This window comes from Salmo salar, chromosome ssa02 (assembly GCF_905237065.1).
Source record: "Salmo salar chromosome ssa02, Ssal_v3.1, whole genome shotgun sequence".
In the NCBI taxonomy this organism is placed as follows: domain Eukaryota; kingdom Metazoa; phylum Chordata; class Actinopteri; order Salmoniformes; family Salmonidae; genus Salmo; species Salmo salar.
Genome location: NC_059443.1, coordinates 25,824,202 through 25,843,271, shown reverse-complemented (window position 1 = coordinate 25,843,271; position 19,070 = coordinate 25,824,202). Strand labels below are relative to the sequence as shown.

At 43.5% G+C, this 19,070-nt stretch overlaps 1 pseudogene; it reads right to left on the bottom strand.

Annotated features, from left to right (window-relative positions):
• LOC106577666 (nephrin-like) overlaps positions 1–18,052 on the bottom strand; it is a 55,948-nt pseudogene extending 37,896 nt beyond the window's left edge.
• Positions 18,053–19,070: the final 1,018 nt, after the last annotated feature.

The following is a 19,070-nucleotide window of genomic DNA, read 5'->3' as shown; positions in this document are numbered from 1 at the left end:
CAGTCCTGACAATTATATTTAGCATCAGTAGAGTTTAGAATTTGAGCTTGAGTTTCGTTCCCAGGCTCCTCTGATCAGTATTATCAGTGTATCAGTTGGGCTTGAGTTGGAGTTTGGATTGCACTGATGCCAGTAGAATTGACAGAGTTGAGTGGGTTGAATGTGACAGCAGTAGAGACGTTGATGCTTTCATGTCGACCTCTAACACTCCAGGCTGAGCGTTGGGATTGAGTCCCCAGTAGGTGTGAGTTCGCCCGGGGTTGAAAGTCTCCCCTCGGAGTGGTTGCTCAGTGTGAGGATGTTTGCCCCAATGCCAACCCGGGGTCAGGATCCACACGTGGCTGGAGAAGGTGATAAGGAAAGGTAAAGGTGTCTGTGAGTCCATAAGGTAAGGAACAACACACACTCACGGTATACATTCATCACCAGGCTGGTCTCCAGGGCCCGAGGAAGAGCCGGGTTCTTCGCACGACACACCAGCTCCCTCCCGTTGTCCGAACTGCTTAAGAACATGAACCTGCAGGAGGTGGGGAGAGTGTGTGTGTGTGTGTGTGTGTGTGTGTGTGTGTGTGTGTGTGTGTGTGTGTGTGTGTGTGTGTGTGTGTGTGTGTGTGTGCGTGTGCGTGTGCGTATGCGTGTGAGTGTTATCCCTAATTGAAGAACTTCTGTATTCCCACAGATACACAGTACAGTGTAATGAATTGGTGCCGACGGTGAACTGTCACTCGGTGCCTTGTGTCAAATCAAATTAGCTTTTGTCATAGACACAGAATTACATTTCAGTTGCTGGACAGATCCAATCCTATCTGATTCACCTGGTGGTGCATACATACCTAATCCAGCTCCAAAGATAATAACCCCTTGTCATCTGCGAAGATAACACGCAGTAGAGGGTATTAAGGACAAAGTTCAGCTGTAAAGCAGAATAGCCTGGTCTCCAACTAAATCCTCTATGCGTAGATCATGATTATAAATAGCAACACTATTTTGTATAGGAGCTTTTAAATCTGGAGATGAATCTAGATAACATGGTGGACTTTGGGTTTGTCATGGGTCTGGAGGTGTAATGCCCACATTGTTATGATGTTCAGGGGGGTTATGATGCTCTTGATATCCAGGCCCCACAGATTGCATAAATCTGTCTGTTCTTATGGAGGTCTCAAGGGCTCAATTAGAGTGTTAAGGGGTGATGTGTCCTATGTTAAGCCATGATCTTTAATGTTATCCATCATCTATTCTTCTCTTCCGTCCAATCCTTCCCCATGCCCCCTTTCCCCCACGCTCCTCACCCACCCCTCAATCGCGCACACACACACACACACACACACACACACACACACACACACACACACACACACACACACACACACACACACACACACACACACACACACACACACACACACACACACACACACACACACACACACACACACACACACACACAGGAGACAGAGAACAGGAACACACTCTTTTGTAGCGTGTGTGTTCTGGAGCTTGTCCGCAGAGCCAGACATAGGGAAAGACTCTACACCTGTCAGCTCAACTCCATCGGAGAGAGAAAGAGAGGAGGGGGGGGAGGAGGAAGGTAGGGAGGGGCAGCTCCCCACTCACGTGCGTTTGACGACAGCTGATAATCAGAATAGGGGACGTGCTCTACAAAAATGAACGAATGGCAGGGAACAAGCACAACTGTGCATTAGATTGCCTAGTTAAATGTAGGTCACCAAGTACGGTATCAACCCACTGCACACCAACTAAATAATGCTAGTACATACAGGTTTTTCCATTAGGAATAGCAGAGACGTTAAATGTGAATCAGTACTGAGTTGAGGGAAAAACATGTTTGCAAAGACATGTTTCAACCTACACTATAATTATAGTACACTACAACTCAATGCCCTGTTTTTACAATGACATTTTAAAACTATGGCCGTGTCTGAAATCTGTCTTGCCTACTACTTACTAAAACTACATACTGTGTACTAATAGTACTACATACTAGTTAGAATTTACTGGTTAGTTAAACATATGCAGTAAGCAACACATATCATAACACTTCTCATCCATACTGAGAAGGCGTCATCTTTTTTTAATACATTTTGTACCTTTATTTAAACAGAGTGATCACTGCCTCTGGTTTGGCATCCGGAGCGATGCATGTGACAGTGTAGCTTTTCCCTGCTACCCATGGCTCTGTGGTCTCCAGCTCAAAGTATGGTTTAGAGGGAGGAACTGAGGGGAGAACAGAGGACTGGTGTCTATCAAAGTGGGTCTGGGTCACCTTAAGAGATATACAGTAGAGACTAGGCTTTGACCAGAATTGTTGATTATGTTTACAGATCACAGAAAAATAAGCTTTTGGTAATTAATGCATTAAAAACATTTGAGACCCTTAGATGTTGAAGAAAGACAGTTGTACCAAGCTAATAAGGCAGGTTCTGTTATATTCCTGGAGAAACAGTGGGTCCATATCATTAGTGTGGTGTACAGTAGATAAGAATGTGATGGGCATACAGAGATGCGTTGGTGATGAAACGAGACAGATGATAATCTGTTATAGCGCCAAACAGTTCTTCTCTCAGATCACCCCCCAGCTGAATACGTGCTTACACAGCAGATCAAAGCACTACCCACTCCTTTTCTCTTCCCCCTCTCTTTCATTTCTTTCGGACCATGCAGGGAATTCAGAGAAAGAACATTTTTGTTGAAGAGAGTGGAAGTTATTTGGATGGGAATTCAGAGGGAAACTGTCACCAGATTTGCTAATCAACAAACAGGCTTCAGCACAACTGTCATTTACTCTGGACATATGATCATCTACTCCACAACAAACGGTCACAGAATAGGGTAAAGGAGTAGAAAGAAAGAAGGAAATGGAAAGAGGAGAGGAAAGAGATCTTTCTGTGAGTGGGTGAGAGCCAGCATAGCACACAAGAAACAAAGGTCATTGCTACTTTTCAACATATATCAACTGACAGCATGGTTTAGTGAGAGGAATATAGAGAAGAAGAGAGAGGATGAAGAAAGAAAGAAAGAAAGAAAGAAAGAAAGAAAGAAAGAAAGAAAGAAAGAAAGAAAGAAAGAAAGAAAGAAAGAAAGAAAGAAAGAAAGAAAGAAAGAAAGAAAGAAAGAGACAAACAAGCAGCTATTGTTTGTTTATCATGTGAGTCCAGGGGAAGAGCTATATGTTTCATCAAGGGGTAATTCCGTCATCCAATGCTGAATGCTGACATAAATCCAATGGTTATGGCTGGATAAACAGAACACGAGCTAGTCAGCAAGTCAGTCAGTCAGTCAGCCAGCCAGATAGTTTCTCTGCTCTCCTCCAACTCAGGGTAATTCACCTAGTGCCACTGGGAGGAGCTGTTGCTGTGTGCAGTAGAGTATTTCTATTGGCTCCAGCCCTGCTATTGAGACAGATGAGATCTGGCTGCAGCTTCAAACTGATTTAAAGGAAGCAATTGGATCTGTGTGGACTGTGATGGGTTACCCGGAGCACTGCAGAGGCGAGCACTGAAATAATGAGATTCATTTGTTTGTGTGTTTTTTCCCCCTCCCTCACCAGTCTCCACTCCCCGGGATGCTGGGCCGATGACTGTGCCATGTGTCTATTGACAGGCCCCTGCACGCTCAATCTACTCAAGCCCACATGATTCACACGGCTGCATCACTTGTTGTGCTCCAGGAGAGCCTCGCCACCTAACAAATCTCCTAAAATAAGAATAATGATGTTCGCAAACGAGCTGGGCAGGTATGTCATTTATTCTCTCTCGCTCCCTCTCTCTCACACTCTCATGCTCGCCTCCTCTTCCTATCTCTCACTCACTCCATCATCCCCTATCCCCCTCTTCCCCCAGCCCTAGCCAACCCCCTTCCTCCCTCTCTCTCTCTTTCTCTATCACTGCTGTTAAATCTGCAGAGGGAGGTGCAGTATGGTGGAGGGTGTGCTGTAGCTTGTGTTGGGAATGAGAGCCCCGTATCCACCACAGCCACTCAGGTGGACCATGTGACCCCAATGAGCCCCACGTGAGTTTCCCCTACTACCCCCCCACACACACACACATATCCCCCCCACACACACATACACAAATGCATTTTCACAGTCATGCATAAACACACACACACTCATGTGCACACACACCCACACACACACATGCACACATACACACACACACACACACACACACACACATCCACTCTCAACACAGACAAACACGCAGACATGCTCCTGCCATGAAGGCGAGAGACAACGAGCCGCAAAATTCGATTCATTAGACAAATACAGACGGATGGATGGATAACGCAGATAAGAAGCAGATTAGCACATACACACACACACACACACACGCATACAGACAGACAGACAGACAGACAGACAGACAGACAGACAGACAGACAGACAGACAGACAGACAGACAGACAGACAGACAGACAGACAGACAGATCAACAAGTCTGAAAACACATTTGCACACACAGACCTTGACTGAATCCCCCTGATCTATCTTGATTCAGGTAGCTTCAGGTGGTCACCATACAGTAACTTCATAGAGAAAACAAAGCTCCTCTGATCTGTTTGAATAAAACATCTGATCAACGGGAAACAGATAAACAAGAAGACAGTTTAGAGAGCCTACGTTTACATCACTGTCATTGTTAACGGTCACACACACACACACACACACACACACACACACACACACACACACACACACACACACACACACACACACACACACACACACACACACACACACACACACACACACAGAGACACTCCTGTGAGAACACATGCATGTGAAGAGTATATAACCATAGTTTAGCTGGAATGGAATGTTCGTAACCTGTATATTTGACTCTGATATGTGGTTGTCTCACCTAGCTATCTTAAGATAGATGCACTCACTGTAAGTTGCTCTGGATAAGATAATCTGCTAAATGAGTAAAATGGCACATTTTATTGTTTTACATACAGTACATTTAAATGTACTTGTTTGTTACATTTGACTGTGTAAAACCAAGCAGTACTACTTATTTCTATGAGAGTGATGCGGATATATAGCATTTTTCCCCCAAAAAACATGATTATTTGTCTCTCTGAAATGAAACCATCAAATTATATTTGAAACAAATACATGTCCGTCATTGAACAACCCCATGTTTTGGGAGGTAGTAGGGGGAAACTCACGTGGGGCTCATTGGGGTCACATGGTCCACCTGAGTGGCTGTGGTGGATACGGGGCTCTCATTCCCAACACAAGCTACAGCACACCCATGCCATGATTAGATAAACACACCAATCTATTTCCTCATTTCTTTAAACATTAAAAGCTCAATTAGCAACATTTTTGAAAATGGATATATAGCGTTTCGGAATGATCAAACCAGACATGCATGCATTCATGCACGCCACGCAAACACACACACACACACACACACACACACACACACACACACACACACACACACACACACACACACACACACACACACACACACACACACACACACACACACACACACTAAGGACTCTGAGGTTGAAAGCCGTTGAAGTGGTCCCCCCCTTCATCCTCCCTCGTTCCTCATCCCACTCCTCCTCTCCTCCGTTCTCCCCAGTGCTGAACAGGAAGTTAAGCAGGTGTCCAGGACAGAAATAGGCCTCAGTCAGTCCTTCTCCCCCTCATCTCTCAGCCACATTACATAAGAAATAACATCTTACTCAACAACCCATCCCCTGTCACAAAGACACAGCATCTTCCCTGTGAGTGAGAACTGGATTCTAGAGATAGACAAAACAACAGAACACTCACTAGCTTTTTGACCTGGCCTTGAATGCCACATATTTGACATTATTGAGGAATAACTAATAAAATCCTCATATCCGCAGAACACCACATACCTAGCTAAGGCTCATTTTTTTGATCCACAGCCTTGGGGAGCGAGTACCTGTTTGCTCACTGTGCTGAAAAAGAGGTCCTATTTCACAGGCAAATAGAACAAAGATATACCCATTGAACAAAGTCACTCTGCCTACTATTCTGCTTGTGTAAATGCCCCCGTTTATGAGTTGCTACATTATTCATAAAGTACTACCATAACATGAAGGCTCATTGTACATTACACTCTTTGTGCGCTAAACTCGTTAGCCAACTGCAAAAACCTCACCACCGTACTGTAGTACCGTCGTACCTCTAACTGTTGTCTCTAACTCCCAACCAACACTGATAACAAGCTAAAACACCCCCCTTTCCCCCAATCCCCGTCTACTCCCACAGAAATACCTAACTGCAGCTTAACTGCATGAGTAACGTATTCTTAAAAACAGCGAAACATCAAACAAAAACATTTAGAATATTATTTGCAGGATCCGGATATACAGGCAGGCCTGTGCTTAGAGAGAGAAAAAGGGAGAGAGAGAGATAAAGGGAAAGAGAGAGTGAGAGTGAGAGTGAGAGTGAGAGTGAGAGTGAGAGTGAGAGTGAGAGAGAGAGAGAGAGAGAGAGAGAGAGAGAGAGAGAGAGAGTGAGAGTGAGAGAGAGAGAGAGAGAGAGAGAGAGAAAATGGAAAGAGGGACTTGTTCATTAATAGGATTATATGGAAACGCTAATGGTTTCAAACAAAGGACAGTGGATGTGTCAGGTGTTCTGGTATTCTGAAGGGCGGGGCCGGGGGTATACATTTCGGCGGGAGGACGCAGGGGTGGTGGAGAGGTTGTTATTGTCATGGATTACTTGCTGCCACTTGATCTGCCTATTGCCGTAATCCCCTATCTGAACTCGGCAGGAAGGGAAAAACACAGGAATTACGTCGCCCCTGATAGAAATGTCTCGAAAATGTCTCTTTGTTGGCCCGCTGAGAGGACTTATTGACGTTTGTGTGCCTCCCTCTCGGCTGTTCGCTGCCTGTGGTGATCCGTCTTGAATTAGCTGGTGATGATACCCACAACCCACCACTCCGACTAGAGAGCAAGGCTCACTTTTCTTTTGGTTTTACATGATCTTTCGTTCGCTTTCTCTCTCTCTGCATCTCTACCTCTGTCTCTCTCTTCTTAAAGGAGATAGTGTGATAGTGTTTTGGCTGGCTGACTGGTGAAGGCTGTCTGTGTTATCATGGGAGGTGTGGTAGTCTGGAGGAACTCTTAACTCATTGGAAGGCTGTCAAGCTGTGTTACTCATTTCACTCATAGGTTGTAAAGTACTGGCTTTGTTTCTAACCCAGTATTACAATAATAACACATCGGATTCAACTCATCAACTAATATTAAAGCCTGTGATTAGTTGAAGAAAGTTTTTTAGTGTTGTGCTGGAATAAACATCTGCACACCTCTGGGTCCCCAGGACCAGGACTGATGACCACTGCTGTTACAGGATTTAGATTAGTCTGTCTGTCTGTCTGTCTGTCTGTCTGTCTGTCTGTCTGTCTGTCTGTCTGTCTGTCTGTCTGTCTGTCTGTCTGTCTGTCTGTCTGTCTGTCTGTCTGTCTGTCTGTCTGTCTGTCTGTCTGTCTGTCTGTCTGTCTGTCTGTCTGTCTGTCTGTCTGTCTGTCTGATTGTATTAATACATCCATCTGTCATGGAATCAGGTGGAAAACATTCATGGAAAATATTCAGGGATAGCAGCTGGGAAGTGTGGGAGCATTAGGATCTACGCATGTTTGACAGACAGGAGAGTGGAAGGTTTCCTCCAGACAAACTACTACACTACAGTCTCCTGACACCCTGAGCTCTCTGATCTGGGCCTGGACCTCTCTGATCTGGGCCTGGACCTCTCTGATCTGGGCCTTGACCTCTCTGATCTGGGCCTGGTGCCTCATAGGCACCTGGGTGGATAGCCTTTACATATTGTGAGTGAGTGTGTACACACACACACACACACACACACACACACACACACACACACACACACACACACACACACACACACACACACACACACACACACACACACACACACACACACACACACACACACACCAACAACAACAACAAACTTCACGTCACAGCGGTGATAAATGTGGGACTGAGTGCTGCTGTAGCTGCAGGTGTATAAAGACGGAGCTGGCTGGAACAGGGGGGAGTGTAGAGAGAGCTGGGGTTCACTCCCCCTTCCTTCCTTTCTCTCTCAGTCTTTCCTATTGATGTCAGAAAAATATGCTCCCTTCCCAGGAGAGCAAGAGAGGCAGCGAGAGTCACCAAGGTAACGCCCCCCAGCACCCCAGTATACACACTCCATGGCCCCCAAAAAGAAAGAGCAAAAGAGCGAGAGATGAATGGAGAAGGAGGAAATGAATACACCGTAGCAGGAGAAGAAAAGCTCTTTCAGAGTCGCCGTGCTCTCCACATATGGCATAGCTCCCAAAAGCAAGGAGACAGAGAAAGCCAGCGCTGAGAGAGCAAGAGAGAGAAGAGAGAAGACAGGAGAGAGGAGAGAGAAGAGAGGAGAGAGGAGAGAGAAGAGAGGAGAGAGGAGAGAGAAGAGAGGAGAGAGAAGAGAGGAGGAGAGAGAAGAGAGAAGAGAGAAGAAAGGAGAGAGAAGAGAGGAGGAGAGAGAAGAGAGAAGAGAGAAGAAAGGAGAGAGAAGAGAGAAGAGACAAGAGAGGAGAGAGGAGAGAGGAGAAAGAGAACAAGAGAGATAGGAGAGAGAGGAGAGAGAAAGAGGAGAAAGAGAGGAGAGAGAGAGGAGAAAGAGAATGAGAGAGTATGCTGTTCATCATAAACTGACAACAGGCGGCCTGGTGTACTCACACAATTACATCCATTCCTTCCCACGTCTGTGTGGAAACTTTTCATTCACTCCCATTCTATTATGATTTACTTCTCCAGGAGCTACTGACACAGAGCACCATGAGTGGCTGTTATGGACGGAGTCTCACCACACTGCTTCTAGTGTGTGTGTCTGCTTGTGTGTGTGTGGTCCATAGAATCTAGAACATATATCTCAATTGTCATATTTCTCTATTGTGTGCGATAAGGTCATAGTCTTAGATATGTCCTGTAGTTCATGGTCATAGGAGGAGTGGATGGACTGTGCACCTGTTGGGTTGGGGTTACTGTATTCACCTTGCTGTCTGCCTCTCTGAACTCTGCAAACTTTTTGCGTTTTACAAATAAGACCGTCCTCTGTCATAGAGAATGAGCGGTGTCCTGATGATACAGCAACTTTTCTGACTGAGCCAGGCGAAATCGTGCATCCGCATCATTATTATAGATAAATCCAAAGAATTGTCAATAAAAAAAGTCAAGCTAAAGAAAAATACGGCTAGTTTGCTGTCATTTCAACTGTAGAGATTGACGTGATTTTGTTTTCTGTCGATGGCGAGCAAACAAAAGACAAGAACGTTAGCCAGCCTGAATAGAAAACATTATTCGACTGCATAGCAGTGATGGGAAAATATTTCCTCTGGTGGAAGGATGAAATAATATGAATTGACTTATCAAAATAATGTTTTTAATGAAAATATGTCACTCATTATTTGAATATGTTAGTAAGCAGTTTATTAAAGCAATAAGGAACCTTCCGGGGTTTGTGGTATATGGCAAATATACCACGGCTAAGGGGTGTATCTACTCCGCTTTCGTAGGGCCTAGGAACAGCCCTTATCAGTGGTATACTGGCCATATACAGTAACACACCACTTCAGACCTTATTGCTTAAATATCCAAGAAGTAACAAAAATGACCACTATGTTATTGTACTCTGTTTATGTACAAATAAAAGTAAGAAATTGGTTTAATCGCTACAATTTTGAGCCCAAAATAAGCCTAAACAGCAGACTCAAGTTGCATAGCAACACTTAACACATTGTATCATGGACAAGGACCAAGAGGTCCAGCGTGTGGCTGAGCTCCTGAAGATTTTCATACATACATTATTGTCATGCTTTGTCTTGAATAATATGACCAACCATCCTGCACCAAGATGAAGCCCTTTGAAAAGAACAGAGAGAGAGTGGTATTGACTACCGACCGCTGTGAGAGAGCTTGGTTTCCACACATACAGTACTGAGGAGGATCTTAGCACCAGATACACACTGAATTCCATCTGTTTATAACACAAGAGGCTTTAGTCCAATTCATTAAATATTTTCTTTAGCATCGTGTACCCGAATTCTGGGACATTTTGCTTGTAACTTGATCTCACGCCCTGTTGATTTACCATTAGGTTACGTAGGTTTGGAAAATAGCAGACACACACTAACCAACGAAGAGGGATAGCTGTGTGGTGTGTGAAGTCTGACTCCAGATCTGTCATGTTGTTTTATATTGGTGGGAATATGGTATGTATCGATTGAGGAGGACAGACAAAGTGCCTCTCCATCTTTATTTCTCTCCTGATAGTGTTTCACCATCCACGGGTTAATATGTTGACTGATGCCATAAAACGTGTGTATTATAGGATGTTGGTGTCTGGGAGGCTTTTTCCTGCTCTGTGTCGCTCTCTGACTCACAGCGTACTAACATGTATAAAATAGCCTCTTGGTGTGACAACCTCCCAGTCCTAAAAAAGGACTCATCAACAAAGTTGGCAAGATAATTAATACCAACCAGCAGCAATTTTCACATCTATGCTATCATACAGCGGAGAGGGAAGACTTCATTTTCCTCTTTCCTGAAATTACTCACCACAAATGCCGCAATCATCTTGCCGTGTGTGTGTGCGTGTGAGCGTATGTGAGAGTGTGAGAGCTCTTTCAGCGCCAACAGACATCACTGATGGTGACAATCACAGACAAGTATTATCGAGTGGTGTCAAGTGTTGACGCTTGTGTTTTTGCTTATATAGTATTTAAGTATGTGTTTGCCACAAGCATTTATATCTGTCTCTTTGTTTGTGTGAATATGTGTGTGTGTATGCATAAGTGTGTGAGTGCCAATGTAGGTGTCTGTGTGTTCATCAGTGTGTGTGTGTGTGGTTGTTGTTCTTTTATCCTTTGACCCAGTTTCAGTGGAGAGCAGAGCAGAGCATGTGTGTGTGTGTGTGTGTGTGTGTGTGTGTGTGTGTGTGTGTGTGTGTGTGTGTGTGTGTGTGTGTGTGTGTGTGTGTGTGTGTGTGTGTGTGCAGTGCATGCCAGTCTGCCTATCAGTGTCTGTGAATATGTGTGCAATTTCTAGAGTATAGTGTGTCTCTGAATGTCTGTCAGCTCACGTGTGCCAGTCTGCTAGTGTTGTGTGTCTCATGACAGCCATGGCACCGTGGAATAGCACCATGCGGCTCGGTGCTGGTTGATCATGAGCAGATGCTATGCTCTTATTTAGGATTGCCATCTAATTGGCGATTACTTTTTATAGACTCCATGTGTGGATCCTGCTACATCCTTTTATTCTCTCTCTCTCTCTCTCTCTCTCTCTCTCTCTCTCTCTCTCTCTCTCTCTCTCTCTCTCTCTCTCTCTCTCTCTCTCTCTCTCTCTCTCTCTCTCTCAATTCCATTTCAATTCAAGGGGCTTTATTGGCATGGGAAACATACAGTTTGGACACACCTACTCATTCAAGGGTTTTTCTTTATTTTTTATTTTGTAGAATAATTTCTACATTGTAGAATGATAGTGAAGACATCAAAACTATGAAATAACACATGTGGAATCATGTAGTAATCAAAAAAGGGCTAAACAAATCAAAATATATTTTATATTTCAGATTCTTCAAAGTAGCCACCCTTTGCCTTGATGACAGCTTTGCACACTCTTGGCATTCTCTCAACCAGCTTCATTAGGTAGTCACCTGGAATGCATTTCAATTAACAGGTGTGACTTGTTAAAAGTTCATTTGTGGAATTTCTTTCCTTCTTAATGCATTTCAGCCAATCGGTTGTGTTGTGACTAGGTAGGGGTGGTATACAGAAGATAGCCCTATTTGGTAAAATACCAAGTCCATATTATGGCAAGAACAGCTCAAATAAGCAAAGAGAAACAACAGTCCATCATTACTTGAATACACGAAGGTCTGTCAATCCGGAAAATGTCAAGAACTTTGAAAGTTTCTTCAAGTGCAGTTACAAAAACCATCAAGCGCTATGATGAAACTGTCTCTCATGAGAACCAACACAGGAAAGGAAGACCCAGAGTTACTGCTGCTGACAATAAGTTAATTAGAGTTTCCAGCCTCAAAAATTGCAGCCCAAATAAATTATTCACAGAGATCAAGTAACAGAAACATTTCAACTGTTCAGAGGAGACTGCGTGAATCAGGCCTTCAAGGTTGAATTGCTGCAAAGAAAGCACTAACCACTCACCAATAAGAAGAGACTTGCTTGGGCCAAGAAACACGAGCAATGGACAATAGACCGGTGGAAATCTGTTGTTTGGTCTGATGAGTCCAAATTTGAGATTTTTGGTTCCAACCGCCGTGTCTTTGTGAGACGCAGAGAAGGTAAACAGATGATCTCCGCATGTGTAGTTCCCACCGGGAACCATGGAAGAGGAGGTGTGATGGTGTGGGGATGATTTGCTGGTGACACTGTCAGTCATTTATTTAGAATACAAGGCACACTTAAGCAGCACGGCTACCACAGCATTCTGCAACAATATGCCATCCCATCTGGTTTGCGCTTAGTGGGACAATCATTTGTTTTTCAACAGGACAATGACCCAACACACCTCCAGGCTGTGTAAGGGCTATTTGACAAAGAAGAAGAGTGATGGAGTGCTGCAACAGATGACCTGGCCCCACAATCACCCAACCTCAACCCAATTAAGATGGTTTGGGATGAGTTGGACCGCAGAGTGAAGGAAAAGCAGCCAACAATTGCTGAGCATATGTGGGAACTCCTTCAAGACTGTTGGAAAAGCATTCCAGGTGAAGCTGGTTGAGAGAATGCCAAGATTGCCAAGATTGTGTGAAGCTGTCATCAAGGCAAAGGGTATCTACTTTGAAGAATCTCAAATACAAAGTAAATTTTGATTTTGTTTAACACTTTTTTGGTTACTTCATGATTCCATATGGGTTAATGTCATATTTTTGATGTCTTCACTGTTATTCCACAATGTAGAAAATAATACAAATAAAGAAAAACCCTTGAATGAGTAGGTGTGTCCAAACTTTTGACTGGTACTGTATGTTAACATTGCCTAAGCGAGTGAAATAATAATAAACAACAGTGAAATAGACAATAAAAATGAACAGTAAACATTACTCTCCTTCCAAATGTTCCAAAAGAATAAAGACATTTCAAATGTCATATTATGTCTATATACAGTTTTGTAGGGATGTGCAAATATTTATAGCACAAAAGTGAAAATAAATTAACAAATGTAGGTTGTATTTGCAGTGGTGTTTGTTCCTTCACTGGTTGCCCTTTTCTTGTAGCAACAGGTCACAAATCTTGCTGCTGTGATTGCACACTGTGGTATTTCACCCAATAGATTTGTGAGTTTATCAAAATTGGATTTGTTTTCGAATTCTTTGTGGATCTGTGTAATCTGAGGGAAATATATGTCTCCAATATGGTCATACATTTGGCAGGAGGTTAGGAAGTGCAGCTCAGTTTCCACCTCATTTTGTGGGCAGTGTGCACATAGCCTGTCTTCTCCTGAGAGCCAGGTGTGCCTTCAGGGGCCTTTCTCAATAGCAAAGCTATACTCACTGAGTCTGTACATAGTCAAAGATTTCCTTAAAATGGTGTAAAATAGTCATATGTTTGAAAAATTGAAGTTTTTGCATTTTTTAGGTATTTGAATATCGCGCCACGGGATTACACTGGCTGTTGAGTAGGTGGGACACAGCACATAGAGGTTAACTTCTCTCGTCCCACCTACGTAACAGCCAGTGTAATCCCGTGGCGCGTTATTCAAATACCTCAAAAAGCGTCCCACCTAGCCCATAGAGGTTAATTTTGGGTCAGTCACAGTGGTCAGGTATTCTGCCACTGTGTGCTCTCTGTTTAGGGCCAAATAGCATTCTAGTTTGATCTGGGGTTTTTTGTAAATTCTTTCCAATGTGTCAAGTAATTATCTTTTAGTTTTTTCATGATTTGGTTGGGTCTAAATGTGTTGCTGACATCTCTCTCTATCTCATCACTCTCACTCTCTCTTGCCGCTTTCATTTTCCCTTAATTCACTTCTGAGGGGGACAATGGTGGTACACGCGAGGCTATTTCACATTCACATAGTCTCTGTAGTCACAGATGGCCTCTGTTTAGACGTCCTCTGTTAAGCCACTACCATCAGGTCCCCATGGTAACTTCATTTAGGCCTATCACTGTGTCCTCTATGCATATCAAGGCTATACAGTGTAGGCTTACTGCTACTATGTCTGTCTTACAGCCAATGCAATTAAAGCTGACAGATGCACCGTTCACCCTCACACAGCGAACAACCTGTCATTTGAAATATGTCACAGTAAAGAAAACCATCAAATTCACACACTTCTTAGAGCAACAAAACAATGTTTGAACTCTTGGCCCTTTTGACATGTTTGTGTGGCTTGTGTAGGCCTTCATTCTGCGACTGCATCTCTGTGCTCATAATGCAGACATATTCCTCATGTTCATCTTGTCCTATGGGTTGTCTACCTCTCAATGTTTTAATTTTGTAGCTTGTATACTGCGTCTGCTCAAGCTGTAAACGCACATTTTGTCTTGGGCTACTACTCATGTGTGTTATCATTTTCTGCTTCCCTGTCATTATTTATTACCCAATTTTGATATATTGCTTTTTCCCACCTGTTTCCCCCTACTGTTAATATTTCCCTACTTTGTATTCAACCATAACGCAAACGTCAACCCTAAACCTAGCTACATGTCCACATCCTGGTTCATCTCTAACCATCAACCACAACCCTAACTCTAACCCTAGCTTCATGTCCACAGCCCAGCTCAACCCTGGCTATAACTCTAACCCTAGCTTCAAGTCCACATCCCGGTTCAGCTCTAGCCATCAACCACAACCCTAACTCTAACCCTAGCTTCATGTCCACAGCTCAGCTCAACCCTGGCTATAACTCTAACCCTAGCTTTAACGTGTCTGTGCTAGGGGGCAGTATTTTCACGGCCGGATGAAAAACGTACCCAATTTAAAAAGGTTACTACTCTGGCCCAGAAACTAGAATATGCATACTATTAGTAGATTTGGATAGAAAACACTCTGAAGTTTTTTAAACTGTTTGAATGGTGTCTGTGAGTATAACATAACTCATATGGCAGGCAAAAACCTGAGAAAAAGTCAACCAGGAAGTGGAGGATCTGAGAATTGTAGTTCTTCTTTCTAGTCCCTTTCGAAACTACAGTATCCCTGGGGTTACGTTGCACTTCCTAAGGCTTCCATTGGCTGTCTAAAGCCTTCCGAAAGTGGTTTGAGCATTCTCCTGTCACTGGGCAGATAATAGGAGCTCAGTTTCTGAGTGGACTGCCTGGCAACAAAGGGATTGGATATGCGCAGTCACGCGAGCGCGCCGTTCCTTCTTTTTCTCCTTGAATGAATATGCTATTGTCCGGTTTGAATATTATCGCAATTTTACGTTAAAAATACCATAAAGATTGATTTTAAACAGCGTTTGACATGCTTTTAAGTACGGTAATGGAACATTTTGACTTTTCGTCTCTGGTTCTGCGCTCGCGCATTATGCCTTTGGATAAGTGATCTGTACGCACGAACAAAACGGAGGTATTTGGACATAAATATGGATTATTTGGAACAAAAACAACATTTCTTGTGGAAGTAGCAGTCCTGGGAGTGCATTCTGACGAAGATCAGCAAAGGTAAGAGAATATTTCTAATACCAATTCTGAGTTGAGGTTGCCCCGAACTTGGCGGGTGTCTGTATAGCTCGCCGTGATGGCTGAGCTATGTACTCAGAATATTGAAAAATGTGCTTTCTCCGTAAAGCTATTTTAAATCTGACACAGCGGTTGCATCCAAGAGTAGTGTATCTATAATTCTTTAAATAATTGTTATATATTTTGTCAACGTTTATGATGAGTATTTTTGTAAATTAATGTGCACATTCACCGGATGTTTTGGTGGGAATACATTTTCTGAACATCACGCACCAATGTAAAATGCTGTTTTTGGATAAAAATATGAACTTTATCGAACAAAACATACATATATTGTGTAACATAATGTCCTAGGAGTGTCATCTGATGAAGATCGTCAAAGGTTAGTGCTTCATTTAGCTGTGTTTTGGGTTTTATTGACACAAGTCCTTGCTTGGAAAATGGCTGTGTGATTATTTTTGTCTATGTACTCTCCTAACATAATCTAATGTTTTGCTTTCACTGTAAAGCCTTTTTGAAATCGGACAATGTGGTTACATCAAGGAGAAGTGTATCTTTAAAATGGTATAAAATAGTTGTATGTTTGAGAAAGTTGAATTATGACATTTTGTTGTTTTTGAATTTGCCACCCTGATATTTCACTGGCTGTGTCCCGCAGGTGGCACGTAGCCCATAGACGTTAACCTGTTAGGGCTAGGGGGCAGTATTGACACGGCTGGATAAAAAACATACCCGATTTAATCTGGTTACCACTCCTACCCAGTAACTAGAATATGCATATACTTATTACATATGGATAGAAAACACCCTAAATTTTCTAAAACTGTTTGAATGGTGTCTGTGAGTATAACAGAACTCAAATGGCAGGTCAAAACCTGAGAGATTCCTTTACAGGAAGTGGCCTGTCTGACCATTTCTTGAACTTCTTTTCCATCTCTATCATTTACTAAGGATCTCTGCTCTAACGTGACACTTCCCACGTCGTCCATAGGCGCTCAGAGCCCGGGAAAAAACAGAATGTCGTCATTCCAGCCCCAGGCTGAAACACATTATCGCCTTTCTCAAGTGGCCGATCAAGGGACACTGGGCTTATGCGCGTGACCCGACCGCCCCGCCTTTGGGATTTTTTCCTCTGTTTGCCGAAAAGGAGATTCCCTGTCGGAATATTATCGCTTTTCTACGAGAAAAATGTCGTAAAAATTGATTTTAAACAGCGGTTGACATGCTTCGAAGTACGGTAATGGAATATTTAGAATTTTATTGTCACGAATTGCGCCATGCGCGACACTTCTTTACTATTTCGGATAGTGTCTGGAACGCATACGAACAAAACGCCGCTATTCGGATATAACGATGGATTATTTTGGACCAAACCAACATTTGTTATTGAAGTAGCAGTCCTGGGTGTGCATTCTGACGAAGACAACAAAAGGTAATCAAACTTTTATAATAGTAAATATGATTATGGTGAGTGCTAAACTTGCCGGGTGTCTAAATAGCGAGCCCGTGATGCCTGGGCTATGTACTTAGAATACTGCAAAATGTGCTTTCACCAAAAAGCTATTTTAAAATCGGACATATCGAGTGCATAGAGGAGGTCTGTATCTATAATTCTTAAAATAATTGTTATGCTTTTTGTGAACGTTTATCGTGAGTAATTTAGTAAAATGTTATCGAATTCCCCGGAAGTTTGCGGGGGGTATGCTAGTTCTGAACGTCACATGCTAATGTAAAAAGCTGGTTTTTGATATAAATATGAACTTGATTGAACAAAACATGCATGTATTGTATAACATAATGTCCTAGGGTTGTCATCTGATGAAGATCATCAAAGGTGAGTGCTGCATTTAGCTGTCTTCTGGGTTTTGGTGACATTATATGCTGGCTTGAAAAATGGGTGTCTGATTATTTCTGGCTTGGTACTCTGCTGACATAATCTAATGTTTTGCTTTCGTTGTAAAGCCTTTTTGAAATCGGACAGTGTGGTTAGATTAACGAGAGTCTTGTCTTTAAATAGCTGTAAAATAGTCATATGTTTGAGAAATTGAAGTAATAGGATTTTTAACGTTTTGAAAATCGCGCCACAGGCTGCCAGTGGCTGTTACGTAGGTAGCTAGCCCATAGAGGTTAAGTCCACATCCTGGTTCAGCCGTAACCATCAACCAAAACCCTAACTCTAACTCTAACCCCAACCCTCCCTGGGCTCTCACCTCTCTTAGGGTCCCCCAACAGGCTGTAGCGAGGGAACCCCGGCAGGCTCTGTTGTGGACCCAGAAGCAGGCCATCCTTCACCCACTGGACAAACCCTGAGGGCCTCAGCACCTCACACCTCAGCATCACCATAGTCCCCGCACGCACCGTCATGTTCTTGGGCTGGGTCCTGAACGCCTGCTGGGCCCCCACCTCCACCACACCTTAAGAAGAGAGGGATGGAAAGGAGGGAAGATGGTGAGAGGATGGAGAGGAAAGAGGGAAATGAGGGAGGGATGGGTTAGGGGGATTGGAAAATGGATGGAGGGAGAGGAGGAGGGTGAAAAGATGGAGAGGAAGAAGGGAAAGTTAGGAAGGCAGGGCATGAGGGCTCAAATAAACACGGTAGTCGGGCCACCTTATTCATCACATTGTATGTTTTATTGATGGGAAATTGGAGCAGTTCGGCCCTACAAATGAGTCAATAATGTAATTACTATGAATTAAACCCCTCCTCGGTCCAGGAGATAAGGAATGGAAAGGAAGAGAGGGCGAGGGGGGTGGGTGGGACCGAGCCCTCGTTCACCCATTGCTTTTTCTTCACTGTCGATGTCCCTTCGGCTAATTCCTACAGATGGGAGTAATGATATTTGGTTTAATGCCCTCGTTTGTCATACTGTATGTGGTGTGGGGGTGTCAGGAGGTGGGGGTGGGCAATCCCTCACTCCCTGTATAAAGTGAAACGCTCCGGTACACTGCACTGGTGGCTGGAAGGTAACCTTACAGCCACTCAGCCAGCCTGGGAGTGAGTGAGTGAGGTGGAGGCTAGAACAATGAGACCAGGATCACAAGGTAATGCGATTGTAGCTCTGCATGCAAAGTCCTATGCTAATTAGTGGCCCTAATATTTAAGCATGCATGTTATTTTTAAACTATGCAGTGGAGAGGAGAGCAGCTATTTTCAGCGCCTAATTCTGGAAGGTTGTTTGAATCTTGACCCTCTTTGAGCCAATCACAAAGTTGTTTGCGAACTGCATGCTCGGCTGCGCCTCGGCAACGTGAGTGAGAGGGAGAACTCTCAGATCAAGGGGACATCAGTCACCTCACATCAAACGTAAAGGGCAAGATTGGCCATTATAGACGTCGCATACAAACAACCAGCCACAAATCA